Raw genomic sequence first — 19,679 nt, forward strand, 5'->3', positions numbered from 1 at the left:
TAAGTTTTTGGACATATGGGTTAATGTTTTTCATCAAATGTAGGAAATTTTCAGTTCTACCCCCCTACTTATCTCTCCTTGCTTTTGAGAATGCCAGTGAGAGATATATATATAAAAGACTTTTTGATATCATTTCACAGGTTACCAAGTACTCTTTATTTTTAATCTTTTAGTCTCTGTGCTTCAAGATGATTTCTATTGAACTGTCTTCAAATTACAGATAACATTTGTTAAAAAGGCTGCTGATATCTAATGAAATTTTCATCTCAGCTTTTTTAGCTCCAGAATTTACATTTGGCTTTATTTTATAGCTTCCATTTATCTGCTAAGATTTCCCTATGTATTCAATCACTGTGCTAATGTTTTCCTCTAAATCCTTTAACTGATTTATAATTTCTATTTTAAAGTCTTTGACTGCTAATTCAAATATCTAGGTCATCCATAGATTTACTACCATTGATGTTTTTTCTTCTGATTTTAGGTTACCTTTTCCTTCTTCCAATTGATCGTATGACAGTTTGGGCTTTAACTCTGTGAGGAAGGATTCATTTCGCTTTTGCCCTTAGTCTTAGTATGGCATTTAGTCCTAAGGCATGGTCCTTCTACTGTTTCAATACAAAATCTGAGGTATTTATCAATCCCTCAAATTTGTCAAAGCTCGCACTCAAATTGAGTACTATGCAGCTGCTGCTATCTCTGCTCAGTGCTTTAGGCCTCCTGATGCTACTTTCTGTCTGGTTTCTTGAAGCACTGTTTGTATATGTGCAACTTGGGAACTCGCAAGAGTTCGGGGATCCCTCTTTCCTGGCTCCCTTCTTTCTGAGATGTCCTCTCTCAATTTACAGCTGATTTGGTAGTCCTGAACTCTTGTTTCATCTCAATAACAATACTACTTTCTTAAGCTCTTTTCCTCCAGTTCTCCAAGGCAAAATGAGATAAGCTTTAAAGGGAAAAAGGCTAGTCAAGCAAAGCGCCTTTAGTTTGCATCCCTCTTTTAAGGTTTTTGTTCCTACAGTTTCTGCCTACTTCTGGTTGCTCTCCAAACAATACTTTGTCTATAGAATTGCTACTGGCAGAAGAGTTGTCCAATACAGGCCATTATTGGGACTGGGACTCTGTGTTACATTTCTGAGAAACCTGTATGGGGGTCAAGAGGCAACAGTTAGGACCCTGTGTGGGAACAACTGATTGATTCAAGACTGAGAAAGGAGTACAACAGGGCTGTCTGCTATCACCCCGTTTGTTTAACCTATACGCTGAGCACATTATGAGAAATGCCAGGCTGGATGATTACAAGCCAGAATCAAGACAGGCAGGAGAAGCATCAACAACCTCAGATAAGTGGATGATACCCCTCTAACGGCAGAATGCAAAGAGGAACTAAAGAGCCTCTTGATGATGGTGAAAGAGGATAGTGAAAGAGCCAGCTTAAAACTAAATATTAAAAAACTAAGATCACGGCATCCGGCCCCATTACTACATGGCAAATAGAAGGGGAAAAGGTGGAAGCAGTGACAGATTTCCTCTTGTTGGCTCCAAAATCACTGCGGATGGTGACTGAAGCCATGAAATCAGAAGATGATTGCTCTGGGCAGGAAAGCAATGACAAACCTAGACGTGTGTTGAAAAGCAGAGACATTACTCTGCCAACAGAGGTCCATATAGTCAAGGCTATGGTCTTCCCAGTGGTCATGTACGGTTGTGAGACCTGCACCATAAAGAAGGCAGAATGCCAAATGAATACATGCCTTTGAACTGTGGTGCTGGAGAAGACTCCTGAAAGTCCCTTGGACAGCAAGGGGATCAAACCAGTCAATCTTAATGGAGATCAACCTGAATATTCACTGGAAGGACTGATGCTGAAGCTGAATCTCCAGTATTCTGGTCATCTGATGCAAACAGAGGACTCATTGGTAAAGTCCCTGATGCTGGGAAAGATTGAGGGCAGGAGAAGAGGGCATCAGAAGATGAGATGGGTGGACAGCACCACCTACGCAATGAACATGAACTTGGGCAAACTCTGGGAAATGGTGAGGGACATGGAGGCCTGGTGTGCTGCAGTCCCTGGGTCTGCAGAGTCGGGCACCACTGGGTGACTGAACAACAACATTACATTTCTACAAACATTTTTTTCTGTACTATCCCTGCCCCTACTTCTTTCAGAACTCCAATGACATTTGTATTTTGCCTGTTCAAGCAGTTCTATAATCCATAGTTATCTGTTTCTTTTCAGTGTGTATTTGATTCAGGATAGTTTCTACAGTTATAAAGTCAAGTTCACTAATCATTCTGCAATGCTCATTATGCTGTTAATTCCATCTAGTGTGTTCATCTCATACATTCAAGGTTTAATCTCCAGATGTTTGATTGGCTCTTCATAACTTCCATCTCTCTAACATGTTCAATCTTTCCTCTAGCTTCTTCAACATATGGAATACAATTATAATAGCTGTTCTTGTCTACTAATCCTAGCATATGCGCCATTTCTGGGTCTGTTTCAATGGACTGTTTTCTTAAGACAATTTTTTAATAGCAGTTTTAGGTTCATAGCAAAACTGAGAGGAAAGTACAGAGAAACTATGTATATGCCATACTCCCACAGATGCAGAGTTTGCCCTGTTATCAACATCTCCCACCAGAGAGGTGCATCTGTTGTAACTGGTGACGTGTTACATGGACACATTACCTCCATCCAAAATCCACAGTTTACATTAGGGCTCACTCTTGGCACTGCATATTCTGTGGAGTTGAACAAACATGTAAAGACACATATCCATCTTTACAGTATCATACAGAGTATTTTCACTGCCCTAAAAATTCTGTTCCATTTATTCATCCTTCCCTTTCTTCTCCCCGCAAATAAACACTGATCTTTTTACTGTCTCCATAGTTTTGCCTTTTCCAGAATGTCATGTAATTGATTTTTTTATCCTTTTTATGACGTATTTTCCTGCTTTCTTGCATGCCTTGTAATTTTTTATCAAATGCCAGGCACTGTGAATTCTACTTTGTTCAGTTAGATACTTTTATAATCCTTAACATATTATTGAACTTTGCTCTGTGATGTTGTTAAACTACATGGAAATAATTTGATTGTTTTAGATTCTGCTTTTAAGTTTTGTTAGGTGGGATCAAAACAGCAGTTAATCTAGGGTTAAATTTCCCCAAAATACTGGGGTCAAAACCTTACTTAGTACTCTCAGTGCTGCCCTGTGAGTTATTATGCTTTCCAGGTTTGCAATATTTCTGGCTCTCAATGAATCTGAGGCACTGCTACCCCTAATATTTTGGGTACTTCTTTTTCTGGCCTTGAGTCATTTCCCCACACACTAATGGGTCAGTATTCAATGCAAGGTTGCCTTCTACAGCTCTCCGGAGCCCTTTGTGTGGCTCTTTTCCGTCCAATAGTCTGTCCTGTGAACTCTAGCCACCTGTCTTCCTTGGACTCCCTGCTCTGTCTCAACTCAGAGACCCTGATGAACTCTGCCTCGGTTCTCCCTCCCTGTGCAATGGCTTGGAAACTTTCCTCCAGGAGTACGTTAGGCGGTAATGCTAGGATTTATATAATTTGTTAATTGTCTCTCAGGGGTCATTATCCTTCACTGCTTGAGGTCCAATGTCTTGAGAATCACTGCTTTATATATTTTGACCATTTTCTTCACAAAAGACTCCTAGTGAAATGGAAGTCTCTGTATTACCATTCTTAAAAAAACAAAAAAATTCTGAATTATGAGACATATCTGGCTAAAAGGATTTGGATAAGAGACTGTGGACTTGTACAAATATGCATTCCCACTAGTCTGTCTCCTCACATCCCCATCATAAATGCATTAGTACTTTTAAAATATGCCAGTTTAATATGTATTTTTAAAAATTTGAAAGTTTAATACATTTTAAAAAGTGGTATCATATTGCTGTTTTAACTGGTATTGCTTTGATCATTGGTAAAGTTGAACACTTTTTCACATTTTATTGGACAACAAAACTTTTTATACCATTTGCCTATATTTCCAGTAAAACTTTAGTTCTGTGTAAAGACTGGAAACACTTTTTTTGGTACTATTGTCTTCCTCTTCAAGCTTTTTCTGGATCAAAGGAAAGTGAAAAAATTTATAGAACCTTAAAAATCTGATTGTTACACTGCTCTGGCAAAGAGGTGAAAACTTGGATGGTAATAGTGGTGTGGCTGTCTACACATTTTCCACAATCACAATCAATGGATAGTATCAATTCCCTTGTTTTAAACTCTTCTTACTTTTACTGTAAGAATATAAACTAAACTCTTTACCAGAATCTTACAAGCTAATAAGGATCCGGCCCTCCCTACCTCTTAAACCTCATTCTTTGCCATGTTCCCCTTTATCACTATGTTCCAGACTGATCTTTTTCAATTCCTTGAACAAGTTACTTCCTCCTCTGTTCCTTTTTGCCTGCTGTTATCTTTTGCCTTGAATGTTCGTCCAGGGCTGAACCCTTCTTACCTCTGCAGACAGATATTTTCTGACCACCAATTATCAGTAGTGTCTGACTCTTTGTGACCCCAAGGACTGCAGCACACCAGGCCTCTCTGTCCATCACCAACTCATGTCCATTGAGTCAGTGATGCCATCCATCTCATCGTCTGTCATTCCCTTCCCCTCCTGCCTTCAATCTTTCCCAGCATCAGGGTCTTTTCCAATGAGTCAGTTATTTGCATCAGGTGGCCAAAGTAGTGGAGTTTCAGCTTCAGCATCAGTCCTTCCAATGAATATGCAGGACTGGTTTCCTTTAGGATGGACTGGTTGGATCTCCTTGCAGTCCAAGGGACTCTCAAGAGTCTTCTCCAACACCACAGTTCAAAAGCATGAATTCTTTGGTGCTCAGCTTTCTTTATAGTCCGGCTCTCACATCCATACATGACTAATGTAAAAACCATAGCCTCGACTAGATGGACCTTAGTTGGCAAAGTAATATCTCTGCTTTTTAATATGCTGTCTAGGTTGGTCATAACTTTCCTTCTAAGAAGTAAGCATCTTTTAATTTCTCAGCTGCAGTCACCATCTGCAGTGATTTTGGAGCCCCGCAAAATAAAGTCTGCTACTGTTTCCACTGTTTCCCCATCTACTTCCCATGAAGTGATGGGACCAGATGCCATGATCTTCGTTTTCTGAATGTTGAGCTTTAAGCCAACTTTTTCACTCTCCTCTTTCACTTTCATCAAGAGGCTCTTTAGTTCTTCTTCACTTTCTGCCATAAGGGTGGTGTCACCTGCATATCTGAGGTTATTGATATTTCTCCCAGCAATCTTGTTACCATCTTTCTAAATTCCATATATATGCATTAGTATACTGTATTCTCCCGGCAATCTTGATTTCAGCTTGTGCTTCATCCAGCCCAGCGTTTTGCATGATGTACTCTGCATATAAGTTAGATAAGCAGGGTCACAATATACAGCCTTGACGTACTCCTTTCCTGATTTGGAACCAGTCCACTGTCCCATGTCCAGTTCTAACTGTTGCTTCCTGACCTGCATACAGGTTTCTCAAGAGGCAGGTCAGGTGGTCTGGTATTCCCATCTCTTTCAGAATTTTCCACAGTTTCTTGTGATCCACACAGTCAAAGGCTTTGGCATAGTCAATAAAGAAGAAATAGATGTTTTTCTGGAACTCTCTTGTTTTTTTGATGATCCAGCAATTGTTGGCAATTTGATCTCTGGTTCCTCTGCCTTTTCTAAATCCAGCTTGAACAACTGGAAGTTCACAGTTCACATACTGCTGACGCCTGAGTGGCGTCTGCGTGGCGCTGGAGCAGCAAGCAGCCAAGGGGAAATACCCCACATCCAAGGTCAGGAGTGGCAGCCGTGGAGAGATACCCCATATCCAAACTAAGGAGCAGTGGCTGCGCTTGCTGGAGCAGCTGTGAAGAGATACCCCATGTCCAAGGTAAGAGAAACCCCACTAAGACGGTAGGCACTGAGAAAGGGCCTCAGACGGCAGACAGACTGAAACCATAATCACAGAAAACTAGTCAATCTGATCACAGGGACCACAGCTTTGTCTAACTCAATGAAACTAAGCCATGCCGTGTAGGGCCACCCAAGACGAATGGGTCATGGTGGAGATTTCTGACAAAATGTGGTCCACTGGAGAAGGGAATGGCAAACGACTTCAGTATTCTTGCCTTGAGAACTCCATGAACAGTATGAAAAGGCAAAAAGATAGGACACTGAAAGATGAACTCCCCAGGTGCGTAGGTGCCCAATATGCTACTGAAGAACTATGGATGGAGGGTTTTAACACTGTACATGAGGTGGTGACCAAAACCATCCCCAAGAAAAAGGGATTCAACAAGGCAAAATGGTTGTCTGAGGAGGCCTTACAAACAGCTGAGAAAAGAAAAGTGAAAGGCAAAGGAGAAAAGGAAAGATATACCCATTTGAATGCAGAGTTCCAAAGAATAGCAAGGAGAGATAAGAAAGCCTTTTTAAGTGAACAACACAAAGAAATACAGGAAAACAATAGAATGGAAAAAACTAGAGATCTCATCAAGAAAATCAGAGATACCAAGGGAACATTTCATACAAAGATGGACAAAATAAAGGATAGAAACGGTATGGATCTAACAGAACCAGAAGATATCAAAAAGAGGTGGCAAGAATACATAGAATTGTACAAAAAAGGTCTCGATAACCCAGATAATCATGATGGTGTGGTCACTGACCTAGAGCCAGACATCCTCAAGTATGAAATCAAGTAGGCCTTAGGAAGCATTACTACAAACAAAGCTAGTGGAGGTGATGGAATTTCAGCTGAGCTATTTCAAGTCCTAAAAGATGATGCTGTTAAAGTGAAGCACTCAATGGTGGCCACAGGACTGGAAGAGGTCAGTTTTCATTCCAATTCCACTATGTCAAAGCATGTTCAAACTACCACACAATTGTGTTCATTTCACATACTAGGAAGGTAATGTTCAAAATCCTTCAAGCTAGGCTTCAAAGTATGTGAACCAAGAACTTCCAGATGTACAAGCTGGATTTGCAAAGGGCAGAGGAATCAGAGATCAAATTGCCAACATTTGCTGGATCAAAGAAAAAGCAATGGAATTCCAGAAAAACATCTACTTTTGCTTCACTGACTATGCTAAAACCTTTGACTGTGTGGATCACAACAAACTGTGGAAAATTCTTCAAGAGATAGGAATACCAGACCAGTTTACATGCCTCCTGAGAAATCCGTATGCAGGTCAAGAAGCAACAATTAGAACCAGACATAGAACAACAGACTGGTTCAAAATTGAGAAAGTAGTATATCAAGGCTGTATATTGTCACCCTGCTTATTTAACTTATATGTAGAGTACATCATGGGAAATGCTGGGCTGGATGAAGATCAATCTGGAATCAAGACTGCTGGAAGACATATCCATAACTTCAGATAAGCAGATGACACCTTATGGCACAAAGTGAGGAGGCAGTAAAGATCCTCCTGATGAAGGTAAAAGAGGAGAGTGAAAAGTTGGCTTAAAACTCAACATTCAAAAGACTAAGATCATGGCATCTGGTCCCATCACTTTAAGGCAAATAGAAAGGGAAACAATGGGAAACAGTGACAAACTATTTTCTTGGGCTCCAAAATCACTGAAGACGGTGACTGCAGCCATGAAATAAAAGATGCTTGCTCCTTGGAAGAAAAGCTATGACCAGCCTAGGCCGCATATTAAAAAGCACAGACATCACTTTGCCCACAAAGGTCCATCTGGTCAAAGCTTTGGTTTTTCCAGTAGTCATGTACGGATGTGAGATGGACCATAAAGGAGGCTGAGTGCCAAACAATTGATGCTTTTGAACTGTGGCATTGGAGAAGACTCTTAACAGTCCCTTGGATAGCAAGGAAATCAACCCTGAATACTCCTTGAAAGAACTGATGCTGAAGCTGAAGCTCTAATACCCTGGGCACCTTACACGAAGAACCAACTCACTGGAAAAGACCCTAATGCTAGGAAAGATTGAGGGCAAGAGAAGATGCGGACAACAGAGGATGAGATAGTTGGATTGCATCACTGACTCAATGGACATGAGTTTGAGCATACTCCAGGAGATAGTGAAGGACAGGGAAGCCTGGTGTGCTGTAGTCCATAGCAAGACACAACTGAGCAAATGAATAACAAGGTATACATTATATATGAGCTGAAGTAATGAATCACTTAATACTAGTATATAATAACAAGAATATTGGAAAATGAGCATAAGTCTCCTCAAAAAGATGCATTTATATTAGGATTATTTATCACCTCTCTGTACTTCTGAGACATATTAATATTCATTTCATCTGTAAGTTTAATTTAGAAGGTACTCTTTTGAGAAATGCTTCTATCTTCAAAATTCATTTTTTAGAATTTCATTTGAATCTAACATAACAGTGAGCTAACATTCTGTGAAAACAGAGAAATGACAACAGGGCCTTAATACCAGTTTTCCTATTTCATTAAATAGCATGTAAAACAAATCTCCAATTTATACTGGGATGAATAAACAATGTACAATGGTTAACAGAAAATTATGACCAGTGAGCATTAACAAATGTCATTTACTGAATAATTTCTTCAAAGTTGTAAATACTTCCATCTGACATTATGTGTAGATTTATCCCCCAAAATCAAACATTTTCTTATACAATTCTAAAAACCAAGAAATAAAACAAACTCCAAGTACCAGGGAAAGTATCAGCTTCTTCTCATTCTCTCCTTCTGCGATTGTTAAGGATGACTAGGCATCTATATGTTTATTTTCAATCCCCTTCTTCTTTGCATATTTATCTCTTACCGGAAAAAACAAAAAACTCTGATATTTGACTGCTGTATCTGGTCATTTACTGAAAAGGGATGATATATCCAAATCTGAAAAAGATATCAAGCTATACATAATAAGACTTTCTGATTAGTCTCTAAATGCTCTTGTTTTTTAAAAAATTTATTATTTTTAAATTAATTTTTTATTGGAGGATAATTGCTTTACAGAATTTTGCTGTTTTCTGTCAAACCTCAACATGAATCAGCCATGCTGCTGCTAAGTCGCTTCAGTCGTGTCCGACTCTGTGCGACCCCATAGACGGCAGCCCACCAGGATCCCCCGTCCCTGGGATTCTCCAGGCAAGAACACTGGAGTGGGTTGCCATGTCCTTCTCCAATGTGTGAAAGTGAAAAGTGAAAGTGAAGTCGCTCAATCGCATCCGACTCTTAGCGACCCCGTGGACTGCAGCCTACCAGGCTCCTCTGCCCATGGGATTTTCCAGGAGTACTGGAGTGGGGTGCCACTGCCTTCTCTGAATCAGCCATAGTTATACATATATCTCCTCCCTTTTGAAATTCCTTTCCATTCCCCTCCCCATTCCACCCCTCTAGGTTGACACAGAGCCCCTGTTTGAGTTTTCAGAGCCATACAGCAGATTTCTGTTGGCTATCTACTTTACATATGGTAATGTAAGTTTCCATGTTACTCTTCCCATACATCTCACCCTCTCCTCCCCTCTCACAATGTCTATAAGTCTATTCTCTATGTCTGTTTCTCTGTTGCTGCCCTGTAGATAAATTCTTCAGTATCATTTTTCTAGATTTCGTATTCGTGAATTAGAATACGGTATTTATCTTTCTGACTTACTTTACTCTGTATAATAGACTCTAGGTTCATCCACCTCATTAGAACTGATTCAAATGATTCCTTTTTATGGCTGAGTAATATTCCATTGGGTATATGTACCACAACTTCTGTATCCATTCATCTGTCTATGGATATCTAGGTTGCTTCCATGTTCTTGCTATTGTAAACAGTGCTGCAATGAACAATGGGATACATGCGTCTTTTTCCATTTTGGTTTCCTCCTAGGTATATGCCTATGAGTGGGATTGCTGGGTCATATGGTGGTTTTATTCCCAGTTTTTAAAGGAATTTCCACACTGTCTTCCATAGTGGCTGTATCAATTTACATTCCCACCAACAGTGCAAGAGGGTTCCCTTTTCTCCACACCCTCTCCAGAATTTATTGTTTGTAGACTTTTTGATGATAGCCATTCTGACTGGTGTGAGGTAACATCTCGTTGCAGTTTTGATTTGCATTTCTCTAATAATGAGCAATACTGAGCATCTTTTCATGTGTTTGTTAGCCATCTGTATGTCTTCTTTGGAGAAATGTCTGTTTAGGTCTTTTTTTAGGTCACTTTTGGATTGGGTTGTTTGTTTTTCTGGCATTGAGTTGTATGAGCTGCTTGTATATTTTGGAAATTAATCCTTTGTCAGTTGTTTCATTTGCTACTATTTTCTCCCATTGTGAGGGTTGTCTTTTCACCTTGTTTGTAGTTTCCTTTACTGTGAAAAAGCTTTTAAGTTTAATCAGGTCCCACTTGTTTAATTTTGTTTTATTTCCATTACTCTAGGAGATGGGTCATAGAGGATCTTGCTTTATGTCTTCGAGTGTTCTGCCTATGTTTTCCTCTATGAGTTTTATAGTTTCTGGTCTTACATTTAGGTCTTTAATCCTTTTTGAGTTTCTCTTTGTGTATGGTGTTAGGAAGTGTTCTAATTTCATTCTTTTACATGTAGTTGTCTAGTTTTCCCAGCACCATTTATTGAAGTGGCTATCTCTGCACCATTGTATATTCTTGCCTTCTTGGTCAAAATAAGGTACCCATAGGTGCATGGGTTTATTTCTGGTTGTTCCATCAAGACCATACTGTCTTGATGACTGTAGCTTTGTAGTATAATCTGAAATCAGGAAGGTTGATTCCTCCAGCTCCACTCTTCCATCTCAAGACTGCTTTGGTTATTCAGGGTCTTTTGTGTTTCCATATGAATTGTGAAATTTTTTGTTCTAGTTCTGTGAAAAATGCCATTGGTGATTTGATAGGGATTGCACTGAATCTGTAGATTGCATTTGGTAATATAGTCATTTTCACAATATTGATTCTTACTACCCAGGAATATGGAATATCTTTCCATCTGTTTATGTCATTTTTGATTTCTTTCATCAGTGTCTTATAATTTTCTGTGTACCATTCTTTTGTCTACTAAGGTACGTTTATTCCTAGATATTTAATTCTTTTTGTTGCAATGGTGAATGGGACTGATTCCCTAATTTCTCTGATTTTTCACTGCTAGTATATAGAAATGCAAGTAATTTCTGTGTATTGATTCTGTATCCTGAAGCTTTGCTAAATTCACTGATTAGCTCTAGTAATTTTGGATACTATCTTTAGTGTTTTCTATGTTCAGTATCATGTCATCTGCAAACAGTGAGAGCTTTTCTTCTTCTTTTCTGATCTGGATTCCGTTTATTTTTCTTCTTTGATTGCTGTTGCTAGGACTTCCAGAACTATATTGAATAATAGTGGTGAAAGTGGACACCCTTGTCTTGTTCCTGATCTTAGGGGGAATGCTTTCAGTTTTTCACCATTGAGAATAATGTTTGCTCTAGGCTTGCCATATATGGCCTTTACTATGTTGAGGTAGGTTCCTTATATGTCCATTTTTTAAAGAGTTTTAATCATAAATGGGTGCTGAATTTTGTCAAAGGCTTTTCCTGCATCTATTGAGATTATCATATGGCTTTTAATCTTTCAATTTGTTAATATGGTGCATCATATTGACTTATTTGCATATATTGAAGAATTCTTGCATCCCTGGAATAAACCCTACTTGATCATGGTGTGTAAGCTTTTTGATGTGTTGCTGAATTCTGTTTGCTAAAATTTTGTTGAGGATTTTTGCATCTATGTTCATCACTGACATTGGCCTGTAGCTTTCTTTTTTGTGTGTGCTCTCAGTTTTTTAAGTTTTAAGAGAAATAACAATTGGAATATTTCTGGCACATAATAATGTGTTAGCTTACAAGAGCTAACAAGAGCTTTCAGCTGTCAAGAGCTTTCAGTTCAGTTCAGTTCAGTCGCTCAGTCGTGTCCAACTTTTTGTGACCCCATGAATCACAGCACGCCAGGCCTCCCTATCCATCACCAACTCCTGGGGTTCACTCAGACTCACGTCCATCGAGTCAGTGATACCATCCAGCAAACTCATCCTCTGTCGTCCCCTTCTCCTCCTGCCCACAATCCTTCCCAGCATCAGAGTCTTTTCCAATGAGTCAACTCTTCGCACGAGGTGGCCAAAGTACTGGAGTTTCAGCTTCAGCATCACTCCTTCCAAAGAAATCCCAGGGCTGATCTCCTTCAGAATGGACTGGTTGGATCTCCTTGCAGTCCAAGGGACTCTCAAGAGTCTTCTCCAACACCACAGTTCAAAAGTATCAATTCTTCGGCGCTCAGCATTCTTCATAGTCCAACTCTCACATCCGTACATGACCACAGGAAAAACCATAGCCTTGACAAGACAGACCTTTGTTGGCAAAGTAATGTCTCTGCTTTTGAATATGCTATCTAGGTTGGTCATAACTTTCCTTCCAAGGAGTAACCGTCTTTTAATTTCATGGCTGCAGTCACCATCTGTAGTGATTTTGGAGCCCAGAAAAATAAAGTCTGACACTGTTTCCACTGTTTCCCCATCTATTTCCCATGAAGTGATGGGACCGGATGCCATGATCTTCGTTTTCTGAATGTTGCGCTTTAAGCCAACTTTTTCACTCTCCACTTTCACTTTCATCAAGAGGCTTTTTAGTTCCTCTTCACTTTCTGCCCTGTTAATTAATGTTAAAACTAAAATCTAGTACATTTTTCATTATATTTCTTTGAATTTATATTAAGCTGCCTGCTGGCCAAGAATTATTATTTTTAAAATGAATAATAGTAAGTTAATTTCTTCTAATGCTAATCAGTGCCAATACAGGTGGTTATTTGCTACTCTAAATTTAATAAAAGAATAATCTAAGATAAAAGCAGGATGAGTATTTCAGTTGAAATTAGTTTCTCAAACGTATTTTATCTGTGAGTTATATATGAGGATACAAAATAGAAAATTCAACTTGCAAGGTCTATTCTTTGGACCTATATCCCGATTGGCCTACTGTAAACCTAAGGGGAGAGGGAGTGATAATAAGGGAAGAAAGAAAGAAATCTGAGTCATTTCTGTTACATTTCCTGGCAAAGAATAAAGAACTTGTTATAGAGGAAAGCAGACTTTCTGGGAGAATAAATCCAATCATGCCTGTGTAGAACTGTTGGGAGAAAACTGACATGTCAGAGTTATGGCTGATATATATTGATTAGTTGTGAAAAACAGAAATGAAAGAGGCAAGAAAAAAGATTTTATCCAAGAAAACCACAGGTCTGAGGGTCACTTGTATCCTGTTGAATAAGAGTCAGTAACTGAAGAAGTAAAAAGTCAATCATCTCAAGTCTTGGAAAAGGATGAAATAAAAAGCTATTTGACAGAAGGATCATATTACAAAGGCAGTGAAAAGTTTCAAATGTATTCAGTTATTTACTGAGGACAGAAAGCAACAGGTGGAAGCTGACTGGCAGTCTCAGCTTGATTTTGGAGTCACTGGGACACACACCTCTGTTTCTCTCCATGCACAGATTAGGAACTTAATAACCAAGGGTGACAGATTTTTGAAGGAAATTAGAAAGAGCAAAGTAGAACTCTCATGAAATTAAGCTTAATAAAAACCATCATGTATAGAATTAGTATCTTCATTTAAAATTTTCTTACAATTAAAAATGTGAATGGTTCATACAATGGTAAGAAATCTCAAGTTAGCACAGTCAACATAGTATCATTGTACTTTAAAAAATAAAGGCAATGCCAAAGAATGTCCAAACTACCACACAATTGCACTCATCTCACACACTAGCAAAGTAATGCTCAATATTCTCCAAGCCAGGCTTCAACAATACATGAACCATGAACTTCCAGATGTTCAAGCTGGATTTAGAAAAGGCAGAGGAACCAGAGATCAAATTGCCAACATTCGTTGGATCATCAAAAAAGCGAGAGAGTTCCAGAAGGACATCTACTTCTGCCTTATTGACTACGCCAAAGCCTTTGACTGTGTGGAGAACAACAAACTGTGGAAAATTCTTAAAGTGATGGGAGTATCAGACCACTTCACCTACCCTCCTGAGAAATCTGTATGCAGATCAAGAAGCAACAGTTAGAAACGAACACGGAAGAACAGACTGGTTCCAAATCGGGAAAGGAGTAGGTCAAGGCTGTATATTGTTACTCTACTTATTTAACTTACATGCAGAGTACATCATGTGAAATGCCAGGCTGCATGAAGCATAAGGTGAATATCAAGACTGCCAGGAGAATTATCAATAACCTCAGATATGCAGATGACACCACCCTTACGGCAGAAAGTGAAGAAGAACTAGAGACTCTTGATGAAAGTGAAACAGGAGAGTGAAAAAGTTGGCTTAAAACTCAACATTCATAAAACTAAGATCATGGCATCTGGTCCCATCACTTTATGGCAAATAGAAAGGGAAACAATGGCAACAGTGAGAGACTTTATTTTTGGGAGCTCCAAAATCACTGCAGATGGTGACTGCAGCCATGAAATTAAAAGACACTTGCTCCTTGGAAGAAAAGCTATGACCAACCTAGACAGCATATTAAAAAGCAGAGACATTACTTTGCCAACAAAGGTCCATCCAATCAAAGCTATGGTTTTTCCAGTAGTCATGTATGGGTGTGAGAGTTGGACTATAAAGAAAGCTGAGCACCGAAGAATTGATGCTTTTGAACTGTGAACTTCTCAAGAGAAGACTCTTGAGAGTCCCATGGACTGCAAGATCCAACCAGTCAATCCTAAAGGAAATCAATTCATTGGAAGGACTGATGCTGAAGCGAAATTCCAATCCTTTGGCCACCTGATGTGAAGAACGGACTCATCGGAAAATACCCTGATGCTGGGAAAGATTGAAGGTGGAGGGAGAAGGGGAAGACAGAGGATGAGATGGTTGGATGACATCACCTACTTGATGGACACAAGTCTGACTGCGTACGCTCTGGGAGTTGGGGATGGACAGGGAAGCCTGACATCCTGCATTCCATGGGGTTGCAAATAGTCAGACACGACTAAGCAACTAAACTGAACTTTAAAAATAACCTTTACCAGATTTCAATAAAGTCAGAATACTAAAAAGAGAACAGTTAGGAAGAAGGAAAACAGAGTGATGATGATTTTAAAAACTTGATTTCAAATACTGGTCCTCCTTCTCTGAGCTACATACAGTTCCTTCAGCTAAAGTTGTTGTGAAGATTATCATATTCATATCTAAAGCATATATTTGATAAATTTCATCTTCTGTTTCCTTCCATTACCAACCCACTAGATCCTTTTACAAAATCTTACTAAGAAAACCAAAGGAGACAGACAGCTAGAAAATATAAGGAATCCAAAATAGTTCTCCTTCTATTTTCCTTTATTAATTAGGAAGCATCAAACAGATTTTCAAGATGATGATCAGTAATCCCACTGGAGTTTCCTAAAGAAATGAAAAGGTTGGACTCATTTCCTCTGCCCTGCAGAATAGGATAACCTCAGAAATGAAGCTTCCTTTGACATACAGATCCAATTTCAAAATAATTTCCCTTCTCTCAATGTTCTGAGAGCAGGCAAGAGGAAAGTCAATGAAACAGATTACTTTCTTGTGTGGGGTGTGCAGATATGGGAACACGGCAACCAATGTAGTACAAATGTCTTCAAAATTCAACATCCATTCTTGGAACAAATTCTCAACAGAACATGGAGTAAAAGGGAACATCCTAAACATGATACAAAGGTTACATACCAAAAGCCTACAGTTAACATTATATTGAATAATGAAAAATGAATACTTCCCCCTACAATCAGTAACAAGACAAGGATGTCTATTCTCACCATTGTTATTCAATTGTGATTCTCACCATTGTTATTCAATTGTGTTCTAGAGACCAATGCAATAGGGCAAGAAAAAGAAACACTGGAAACAAACAAATACAACAGTCATTATTTGCATTTGATATGATTATGTAGATAATACCAAAAAATATACAAAAAAGTACTCATAAGTAAGCTTAGTAAGGCCACTGGTCACTAGATACAAAGTCAGTATGCAAAAATAAATTGTATTTCTATATTTTAGCAATGAACAATTAGAAATTGAAATATAAAACAGTAAGATATGTAATATCAAGTCATTAAATACTTTTTTTTGGGTTTTGTTTTCTAACATTTACTTTTATTATATTTTACAAGATATCTATGACAAATTAAAATTTTTAAAGCTCTTAATTTCCAAGTAAGAAAATAATTTTTTTTAATCCCATTTGTAACAAAGCCAATACCATACAGTCTACATTATTGTGGCTACGTACAAGATCTTCATGTCAGGAAGGAATTCCTCCTACTTTATTCCTTTTTAAAATTGCTTTAGCTCTTCGAACTTTTTCCTTTTTTTTTTTTTAATTTTATTTAATTTTTAAACTTTACATAATTGTATTAGTTTTGCCAAATATCAAAATGAATCCACCACAGGTATACATGTGTTCCCCATCCTGAACCCTCCTCCCTCCTCCCTCCCCATGAACCTTATAAAACATATGCCAGATTTATATGCCAAAAACTACAAAACATTGATGAAATAAATCAAGGAAAATTTAAATAAATTGGAGCTATACCATGTTAATGGATTGGACTCAATATCATTAAGATGTCAACTCTCCCCCAATTTATCTACATAGTCAACACAATCCTAATAAAATCCCAGCATGAATATCTTGGAGAGAAACTGACAAGGTGATTTTTTACTTTATATGGAAAAGCAAGTAGAATAGCCAAATGTTAGAAAGAAGAACAAACTTGAAGGCCTCACACAATCTGATCCAGATTTATTATAAAGACACAGTCTTGGAGCAAGGACAGATATATAGATCAATGGAATAGAACAGAAAGTCTAGAAATAAACCTACATATACAAGGTCAACTGGGTTTTGATTAAGGTACAAAGGCAATTCAATGGATACCTTCATTCAAAAGAAAGAACTTCAATCTTTATCTCACCTGGTATTAAATAACTCCCAATGGATCAGTGGTTGCCAGGGGTTGGAGGGTGAAAAGAGAGGTTGACTACAAAGAGCTATGGGGGACTTTTGAGGGACGTGGTAATATTGTTCTATGTCTTGATTGTAAAGGAAGTTGTCAAAACTTGCAGAAGTGAATTTACTGTTTGTAAATTATGTATTAAAATATATAACTGCATACACAACTATTTTTTTAAAAAGGAAAAAAAGGCATATTTTAGCCTCTGGGGGCTATCTAGAAAGAAAGAAAAAAAATTAATTGATAATATGCATTCAGTCACAATCTGTTTATGAACAGAATATACCTGAAAGAGGGAAAAAAACTGAAGTACACCGAAATGCAAAGCCTTAGGTGTCTACATAAATAAAGGTTCCCACATCTGCATTTGAATTCAGCTTGGAAAGATGTTAGAAATCACAGGACCTGATTTTCCTTTCCTTTCCTGATTTTCCTTTCCAGTGCGAACAAGGAAGCACTGGATGACTAATAAATTTTCAATCCAGAAACATATTGAACATCTTCATCTGTATATCCAGAAGACATCTCTAACTCCTGTCTTACCCTCAGGTATGTTCTTTATTTATTGCTTTCTATCTCAGTAAATGGTACCACCATCCATTTGGTTGTTCAAATAAGAAATCTGGGTACTATCTTTGACTCTTCTCTCTGTCTTCCCTTCATCACCAACCAATTTAATTATCCCAAGTCCTATTAATTCTACCTCTCAAATATAGGTTACCTGTTGTAAAGCAGAAAATAATATAGAATTAAAAGTTGAGCATAACTGCATCTAGAAGGTGAAAGAGCAGTATGAGATGAAGCTAGCGAGGTAGACAGGGACCATATTAATTATTTTGATGTTTGTACTCATCTCAAACACATCTCACATATGACTCTCTTCTCCATTCCAACTTCCACCATTCTAGTACAAGTTACTATTTCTTTCCACAAAATAATTTCAATATTCTTGGGTCTCCCTACATTCACCTATTCTTGTTTTCCTTTCATTTTCTGTACTGCAGTTCTTTTAAAAGCACTATTCTTTAAAAAAAACTACTATTTTGATCATATATTCTTCTTTAAAGCCCTTCAATGTCTTGTTTCTTTAGCACAAACATAAAAATAATTAGTATGGTCCCTGTTTACTTACTAATTTCATATAATACCATTCTTTCACCCTCTGGATCCAATCATACTCAGTGTCTAGTTCCTGCAGAGGTGCTTTGTTTATTCTATATACTGTTCCCTCTGCCTGGAATATTTCTCCTCCTGCCTATCCTTGTGCTTAAACTCTATCTTCTTTTTTTGCTTAGGGGGCAGCTAACTAACACTTTGAAGAAATCTTCCATGACATCTCATGTCTAGATCAGCTCTGCTCATTATCTACTTTTATAGCACAGTTCATCTGTAAGTACTTGTGGTATAATAAAAAATATCATTCAGTCTTTGTCCCTGGTTCCTATCACATAGTTCCTAAAACTCTCAGACTCTCCTGAGTGATAGACTGCCTTCTGAATGCTAATGAGATGACTGGTACTTGGGGACCCCTACATAGTTTCAGGATGGCAGCTGGTCATCAGAAAGATCAAACCATGACTAGAGATTTGGAACTTTCAGTTCTTCCCTCCCAATCCTTCCCCCATCCCCATATAGGAAGAGGGGAGAGGGGCTAGATATTGAGTCTAAGCACTAATGGCCAGTGATTTAATCAATCATGGTTAGGTAATGAAACTTCCAATAAAAACCCCTAAATGTTGAGGTTCAAGGAGTTTCCGGGTTGGTGAGCACACCGATAACTGAGAAGGTGGTATGCCAAGATACGGCATGGAAGCTCCGGGCACCCCCTTACCTTGCCCTATGCATCTCTTTCATATGGCTATTCCTGACTATCCTTTATAATAAACAGGTAAACATAAAGCATGTTCCCAAGTTCTGTGAATTGTCCTACTGAATTATTAAACCTGGGGGAGTGGATCATAGGGACCCCTAAATTTGTCAAGTCAGATAGAACAGTATGTAATCTGGTACCCCATTTGTAACTGGTGTCTGAAGTAAGGACAGTCTCTTGGGAATGGACCCTTAAATGTATAAAGTCTGACACTAATTTCTGGTGGTCGGTATGAGAACTGAATGGCAAAACTGGGCATACAGTTGGAACCCAGAGAACTGACAGAGTTGGTGTCAGAACTGAATATAGAAAAAACACCATGTAATTGGTGTCAGAAAGAACTGGAGAACACTTACTGGAAATCTGTTTATAATTTTGTTGTCATACAAACTCCGTAAGACAAATGTCTTGTTCTAGCATTTAACATGGTGTCTGGCACATGGTTCTGTATTTACTGGATGAATATGGATACTAGTGGCTACCACAGGAGTGCAGAAACTTTGAACTATTATCTGGGAGAAGCTAGGTCAGAGTTTTTTCCCTGGGTTATCTTCTGACTTAATATTCAAAGTTTAATTGATTTAGCATATGCTATGCTAAGTCACTTCAGTCGTGTCCGACTCTGTGTGACCCCATAGACGGCAGCCACCGGGCTCCCCCGTCCCTGAGATTCTCCAGGCAAGAACACTGGAGTGGGTTGCCATTTCCTTCTCCAATGCATGAAAGTGAAAAGATTTAGCATAAGTTAGATGATTTAAACATAATTCTAAATCATCTTTGATTGCTCCTCATTTCTCCAATCTGA

At 38.4% G+C, this 19,679-nt stretch overlaps 1 protein-coding gene across 8 annotated transcripts in view; it reads right to left on the reverse strand.

The window, feature by feature from the left end:
• VPS8 (VPS8, CORVET complex subunit) overlaps positions 1-19,679 on the reverse strand; it is a 295,955-nt gene that overhangs the window by 53,072 nt on the left and 223,204 nt on the right. The window lies entirely within an intron of this gene.

The sequence above is a fragment of the Bos indicus x Bos taurus genome, chromosome 1, assembly GCF_003369695.1.
Source record: "Bos indicus x Bos taurus breed Angus x Brahman F1 hybrid chromosome 1, Bos_hybrid_MaternalHap_v2.0, whole genome shotgun sequence".
Taxonomy (NCBI): Eukaryota; Metazoa; Chordata; class Mammalia; order Artiodactyla; family Bovidae; genus Bos; species Bos indicus x Bos taurus.